This window comes from Sturnira hondurensis, unplaced genomic scaffold, assembly GCF_014824575.4.
Source record: "Sturnira hondurensis isolate 20B ecotype Veracruz unplaced genomic scaffold, ASM1482457v3 Scaffold0002638, whole genome shotgun sequence".
NCBI lineage: Eukaryota > Metazoa > Chordata > Mammalia > Chiroptera > Phyllostomidae > Sturnira > Sturnira hondurensis.
This window is the reverse complement of record NW_028075269.1, coordinates 10,047,479-10,055,349: the sequence shown is the minus strand read 5'-3', so window position 1 is coordinate 10,055,349 and position 7,871 is coordinate 10,047,479. Positions and strand designations below refer to the sequence as shown.

Below are 7,871 nucleotides of genomic sequence, written 5' to 3'. Positions count from 1 at the left end.
TGGTCCCTGATGTTTCAACACTAATGCTTCTCCCCTTCCTTCTCTCTCTAAAAATAAATAAATGAAAAAATTTTTAATCACTATTTCAGCTGGTCTGTAGCTTAGAGTTAGACTGAGTAGTTCATCACCCACATTTTGTTGAAGAAACTGAGGCCCAGGATTCAACAACTTGCTTTAAGGTAATGAAGGCCATCAGTTGAGGGAGGGAGCCACAGAATTTCATCTCCACTGAGGCCGCCTTACTTATTAGCTTCTTGGGAAATGCAGGATTTGTGCTTGCCTGATTAAAAATGTAGTCAGTAAGTCCAAACACTCCAATGTTATAAATAGACCAATCAGTAATTAGATCTGAGAAGGTCCAGTTTGCAGTTTCACTGAGAATATCAGGGGTATGTTTGTGAGAATTGGGTTGATTAGGGGAAGGGTACTTAGTTTTTCATTTTTCCTATCCCTTCTGACACTGGGGGGAACTATAAGCTCTGTCTTTGCCAGAACAGTCCTATTTTTATCTGTTAGGTCAGTGTCAGAAATTAAATGAAAACATCGGAAATTAAGTCCCACTACCATTGTCTTGGTCTCTGAGGGGTCACCCTATCCATCATCTTCGACTGCCCGCTCAGTTGCCTATCACACTCCTCAGAGAGAGAGCAATGGGAGTCTGAAGAGCTGTGTTTAAGCCTGCTTCTTTGGAAGCCACAGCCTCACTGGGAAGTGTCACTGAAAGACAGTAATGGGACATTCCTCCTAGTGAGCAGAGCTTCAAGAAGCATCTTTCGGCATCAATTTTGTATGTCAAGGGAGTGGTCTGAGCTACTGATATGGATGGATTCTAGGGCTCCAGTGAATGGCTTAGCTGATCAGGGGTCTAGAAGAAGCAAAATTGAATGACCGGAGACCAGGATGTCTAGGAATGAAACGCAATTTAATTAAGAGCTAGAAAGATAGGGGTGTGGCCTGATCATAAAGTCTTTCACTGAATGTTTATTTTATCTCTCTGAATATATTACAGAAACTTTAAGCCTCATTCTGTAGGTGAATAGCTGTTCTCCTTAGAATAACCAACGTGTGTTGATACTTCTGTGCTGGATCCTGTGCTATGGGCTTGACATGGATTGTCTCATTTCATCCTCAAAATGGTCTTAAGATGTGGATATTAGTTGCTAATATTCCCATTCTTCAGGAAATGGGGACTTAATGAAATTAACTAACTCTCAAATTTATTCAAGCTAATATAAATTGGTAATGGTGCAGGTGGAAGTTCAAGGCAGCTGTGTTTGGCTCCGAAACCCAAAGAGCTTTGTAAAAGGGCCACTGCCAAGTTTCTCCACTAATGAGTTACTGTATTTCCCTTTATAATGAATGAGAATCTTGTGGGTACTTTAAGACTTTCTAAACTCCTAAGGCATCATTCTTTCACCTTTGGTTTTAGCATCTATCTTAGTTTACGGTGGCTGCTACAGCAAATTATCACAAACTGGGTGGCTCCAAACAACAGAAATGTGTGTCCTCACAATTCTAGAGGCCTGAGGTTTGCAGTTGAGATGTCTTGCAGGGCCACGTTCTCCCTGGAGGCTCTAGCGGAGAATTCTCTCTTGCCTATTCCAGCTTCCAGCGGCATTCCTTGGTTTGTGGCCGCATTGTTCCCGTCTCTGCCTCTGTCTCATATTGCCTTCTCTTCTGTATGTCTGTCTGCTGCTCTGTCTTTTATAAGAACACTGGTCATTGAATTTAGAACCAACAACAATCTCATCTCAACATACTTAATCTGATTACATCTGCAAAGGCCCTTTTTCCAAATAAAGTCACATTCACATTTTTTGAAGATTAGGACATGGACATATCTTGTGTCAACTCATCAGTGCATCCATTAATGATTCTTGGCTTGAATTAAGTAGTATTATGGTTACCAAATAATGATTTTTCTAACTCCATTATTTCTCCTGTGATCATTAGTTACTCTTTTACAAGAAGGAACTTTTTAAATTATCTATCTGTTTATTTCGATATAGACTCATGGATTCTTATTTTAGTCAAAGAATTAACTCCACAGATGCAGGTCGTCCAAACCCTGTACCTTCCAAAGAAAGGTATGGCCCTTGTCAGGCTCCAAGGCACTAACTTTAAAGCACTTTGAATATTGTGCCTGTTAAGAATATCTCTGTTTAGTCCTGACCAGTGTGGCTCAGTTGGTTGGAGCCTTGTCCGGTAACAGGTTCGATCCTGGTCTGGGTGCATACAGGAGGCAACCAATCCATGCTTCTCTCTTGCATCGATGCTTCTCTTTCTCCCTTCCTCTCTCTCTGAAAGCAATGAAAGCCCCGGCTGGTGTAGCTCAGTGGGTTGAGCGTGGGCCTGTGAGGCAAAGGGTCGTTGGTTCGATTCCCCATTAGGGCACATGCCTGGGTTGCAGGCCAGGTCCCCAGTGGGGGACACATGGAGGGCAACCAAACGCTGATGTTTCTCTCCCTCTCTTTCTCCTTCCCTACCTCTCTCTAAAAATAAATAAATAAAATATTTTAAAAATTAAAATAAAAGCAATGAAAATATATCCTCAGATGAGGATAAAAAAATACTGTCTTTGTTTATTTGAGGCCTTGGTCTATATCCATAGCTTATGCTAACAATATGATTTATGGTCAGCTTGACCTCTGACAGTGAGGCTAGAGAATTAAGTTCAGTCACCAGGGCAGTCAGCCATGCCTATGTGACTGACCCTCAGTAAAAGCCCTGACGCCAAAGCTCAGGTGAGCCTCCCTGGTTGGCAACACTTCACGTGATTAATGTCTACAGGACATTATAATAATGGGAGAGGACAACTGCAAACTTGTACCTGGCCTCCCCTGTGCTCTGCACTATGCACCTTTTGCCATTGCTGACTTTGATCTGTATTCTTTTATTTTTTTAAAAGATTTTATTCATCTATCTTTAGAGGGCAAGGGAAGGAAAGAGGGAGAGAAATATCAATATATGGTTGCCTCTTGCGCGTCCCTCACTGGGAACTGGCCTGCAACCCAGGCACGTGCCCTGACTGGGAATCGAACTGCGATCCCCTAGTTCACAGGCCCACGCTCAATCCACTGAGCCACTCCAGCCAGGGCTGATGTGTATTCTTTCATAGTAACAAACTGTAACCATCAGCATACCAACTTCTCTAACCTGGGAGTCCTTATAGTAAATCACTGAAGGCCAGGGTGGTGTTGGGGATCCTTGAACACAGGATTATAATCCATTATCATACTTATTTATTTTGATGTGCAAATATTCCCATATATGGCTTGCTATCCCAACATATAATTACTTTAGTATACTTCCTCACAGTAAGGAGCCCTGAGAACCTTGTAAGCAGGGAGTGACACAATCAAAGCTGTGGAAAACATTCCCTTGCTTACCTTCAGCCTGAGTGAATCTTGGTGTACCAACATGGAAAGCACAGGTTACTTCATAGGTTTACACACAAACACACAAACATCCATACACCACCCACGCCAACAATAATAACAACAAGAAAAGAAAAACTCATCTCACTACTTAGGAAAGTCACATTGGTCCTGGTTGTCTGCAAACACAACACGAGGCAAATGTTTTCCAGACATTTTGCTGCTGGAGGGCTGACCCTGAAAGCCGGAGAGATGGAGCTTGGGTTCTCAGTCTCCAGCTCCTCTCAGCTACAGCCTGGTGGGGGTGGGGGGCACACTCTGCTCGTTTGTATCCTCTCCTCTCCCTTGTCACTTCTCTGTTCCCCCAGGTATGGCCGTGGTAAAGGAAGTTTGTTGGGAAAGATTTAGGTGTCACCTGATTAATGTTAGCACACGTATACTCACTACAAAGCATGTCATTGCTTGGAATCGAATTCAGTTTTGTCAAAACAGATTTCTTAGTTTCTTACTTTGAGATCAGGTAGTCTCAAACATGTTATCAAAGTCAAAAGACCCTCTCCCAAATTTCTGCAAATTCTGGAGAAATGCATAGTCCCTTGCTCAATATATCTTCAAGTTTCTTCTGTTCTGTGAGTGGTTTTTCTTCTAGAGGGAGAAACTGAAATTCTTCATAGCGTTCCATACACAAAATCCACTCACATAGAAGAACACTTATGAAAGTAACAAAGGAAGCTCTGGACCCTTCTTATACTGGTTTTATCCTGCTGCTCAAGTAATATGGCTTCTCTGTCAGGACTTTTAAAACTCAGAGGAATGCTCACCTGGGCAGCACACAAACAGAAATTAGAGCAATGCAGAGATTAGCATAGTCCCTGCACAGTGCTGACACACAAATTTGTGAAGCGTTCCATATTATTCCTCACCATTATTTACAGTTGCCAAGATACAGAAGCAGTCCAAATGTCCAGCACTAGATGAGAGGATAAAACAACTACGGGACTTTTATACAATGGAATACTACTCAGCTGTAAAAAAGAAGAAAGTTTTACCCTTTGGGATAGTAGTGGATGGCCTTGGGGAACATTATGCTAAGTAAAATAAGCCAGGCAGACAAAGACAAATACCATATGATTTCATTCATATGTGGAATCTAATGAACAAACAGAACTAACAAGCAAAATAAAGACAGACTCATAGAGAGCAGGATGACAGCTAAGAGGGGAGGGGAGTTGGGAGTGGAGGGATTGAGCAAAAAGGAAAAAGGACTCATGGACATGGATAACAGTGTGGTGATTGTGAGGGGGAAGGGGGATGTAAGGAGACTAAATGGTAATAAAAAACACAAAATTATTAAAATTATTATCAGTAGATAAGTGACCTCAGAGGCAACATTGCTCATGACATGAGGGAGCATGCCCACCTGTTGTCCACATCACATCCCCTGGCTCACCTCTGCAGCTGTTCTGACTTAACTTCATGCCATGGGTCTTTCTGCGCTCGCTCTCTTTGAGATCACTGAAGCTCCCTGAAATTCAAGGGAGTTTGCATCCCCCCAATCAACAGAAACCCTGAATCAGTGGAGGAGGAAGTCAGTGCGTAAACACTCCGGCCTCCTAGCTTCTTCCAGGTGGGTTGTTATGGAAGGCATTTAGCACCTTCCTCAGCAGTCCTCAGGGAAGTGAGCCTTTGTTGCCAACAACTTTGATGAAATGCCCGCCCCACGTCTCTCCCTGAGCTGCCATTCTTCCTGCCTCCCATTTAAACTACGTGCATCTAAATCACTGTCTCAGGTTCTGCTTTGGGGGAAACATGCCTTATACTATTGTTTGTTATAACTACTTAATTTCAGTGTTGTAACTTAAATTTGTATGTGTCTTATCATAAATGATTGTCCCAAGTCTGAGTAGTCTGAATCTTCTCCTTGTCAGCTTTGGGTTGGCCAAGGAGACAAGGCAGAGCAAGGAAAGTTGCTGAAGTGCTAAAAGCTGCATCCCAAAAGCGCATTCAAGAGGTAAAACTGGGGGGAAAAATGGTCCCAAAGACATTATCAACACAAGTTGATTCTTTTATACGTATGCAAAGTGACATGAATAACTAAAATAATTAATAACTTTTGGGAAAAAAAATAAAGTAGGAGCACCTACATTATTTCTTTTCAAGACACTTTAAAGTTACAGTGAGCAAAACATAGTATTGACATAAAAGCAGACGAATCAATGGAACAGAACAGAAAGCCCCAAATATATGTGATCAATTGATTTACAACAAAGGTTCCAAGATAGTTCAGACAATTTGGTGGAGAAAGGAAAGATCTGTAAACAAACCTTGCTAAAACAACTGCATGGTTGAATGGGGGAAAGTTAACCTTGATCCTCACTTCATATATATGCACAAAAAATAGACTTACATGTAAAAGCCAAAACTATAAAACGTCTAGACGAAAACATAGAAGGAAGTCTTCATAATTTGGGGAAGACAGTGATTTCCTGGCAGGACACACATACAAAAAATGATCAGAAAAGAAAAGCTTATAAACTAGATTCAATCAAAATGTAGAACTTCTGCTCTTTGAAACACACTGTTAAAAAAATGAAAGGGCATTCCTGGGTGGTGTAGCTCAGTGGATTGAGCATGGGCCTGCGAACCAGACCATTGCAGTTCGATTCCCAGTCAGGGCACATACCTGGGTTGCAAGCCAGTTCCCAGCAGGGGACACACAAGAGGCAACCATACATTGATATTTCTCTCCCTCTCTCCTTCCCTTCCTCTCTAAAGATAAATGAATGAAATTTTAAAAAAAGAAAAAAAAATGAAAGGGCAAACCGTGACCTAGGAGAAAATATTTACCAAACATCTGGCAAACAACTTATACCCAGAATATATAAAGAATATTTCTGCCCTGGCTGGTGTAACTCAGTGGATTGAGCTTGGTCTGTGAACCAAAGGGTTGCCAGTTTGATTCCCAGCCAGAGCACGTGCCTGGTTTGCAGGCCAGGTCCCCAGTGTGGGCCGTGTGAGAGGCAGTCACACACTGATGTTTTCTCCCTTCCTTCCCCTTCTCTAAATAAATAAATAAGATTAAAAAAAGAATATTTCTAACTCAAAAATAAAAAGATAAGCAAACTAATAAAAAATAGCCACAGATTTGAATAAACATTTGATAAAAGAAGATACATGAATGGCTAATAAGCATATAGAAAGATACCCAAAACCATCTGTCATCAAGGAAATGCAAATTAAAGCCACAATGAGATACCACTACGCACCCACCAGAGTCCATTAAAATGAAAAGACTTGTGACGGCAAGCATCGGCAGGGACGTGCAGCCACTGGAACCTGCATACAATCTTGTTGAGAGTGTAGAATGGTTTAATCACTTTGAAAAACAATTGAGTAGTTTCTTATAAATTTAAGTATATTCTCAGCTATTACCAGCAGTTCCACTCCTAGGTGTTTACCCAAAAGAACTGAAAGTATATGTCCAAAAAGACAATAAAGCACTATCCAACCTTAAATAGGAACGAAGTATGGACATATATAATATTCTGCTGAGTGAAAGAAACTAGAGACTAGAGAGTACATGTCATATGATTTGATTTATATGAATTCTAATATAGGCAAAGCTAGTCTATAGTGATGGAAAGTAGAACAATGGTAGCCTGAGGTTGGAGTCGGAAATTGACAGGAAAGGGACAGATGGGAACTTTCTACAGTTGGGATGATTGTTACATGATCTACATTTGTTAAAACTCATGGAGCTGCTCACTGAAGGTGGCTTCATTTTATGGCATGTAATTTATACACCCATGAAGTTGTTATAAAGGTAAAAAAATCAGCCCTGACTGGTGTGGCTCAGTGGGTTGGGCATCGTCCAGCAGACTGAAAGGTCAATTTGCTTCCTGGTCAGGGCACATGCCTGGGTTGTGGGCCAGGTCCCCTGTTGGGGGGGCTGGTGAGAGACAACCAATAGGTATGTCCCTTGCACACTGATGTTCTTCTCCCTCCCTCCCCCTTTCTCTAAAAGTAAAAATAATAATAGTAATAATAATAAAAGAAAATCTTTTAAAAATTGTGTATCAATCTACAAAGTTCAATATTCAACCATTAGGCATCACACAAAAAATGGAGAAAACAAAGGAGAAGAAAACAGCAAATGATTAAATCTTCTAGAACTGGGGAGATTCTAGAAGTTCCATATTGAAAGGAACCTTTGGCTCCAGCTGGATAGCTCAATCGGTTGGAACATTGTCCCAGTATGCCAAGGTTGCAGGTTTGATCTTGTCATATAAGAATTAACCAATGAATGCATAAATATGTGGAACAACAGCTTGATGTTTTTCTCCATCTCTTTTCTCAAATTAGTCAATCAATCAAGGCTTTGAATGACATGACCAATAAATGAAAATATATGCCAACACTCGGACTGTTCCAACCTGACTTCCCAGTTTTGTAGGCCAGTTTGAGGCAAGGTTTTGTGACTTTCAACTAGACCTT

At 41.2% G+C, this 7,871-nt stretch overlaps 1 non-coding gene across 1 annotated transcript; it reads left to right on the top strand.

Moving 5' to 3' along the window:
• The first annotated feature begins 4,190 nt into the window (after nt 1-4,190).
• On the top strand, nt 4,191-4,294 carry LOC118983230 (U6 spliceosomal RNA). The gene has a single exon (XR_005065667.1). It is a non-coding gene; the product is annotated as a U6 spliceosomal RNA (small nuclear RNA).
• Nucleotides 4,295-7,871: the final 3,577 nt, after the last annotated feature.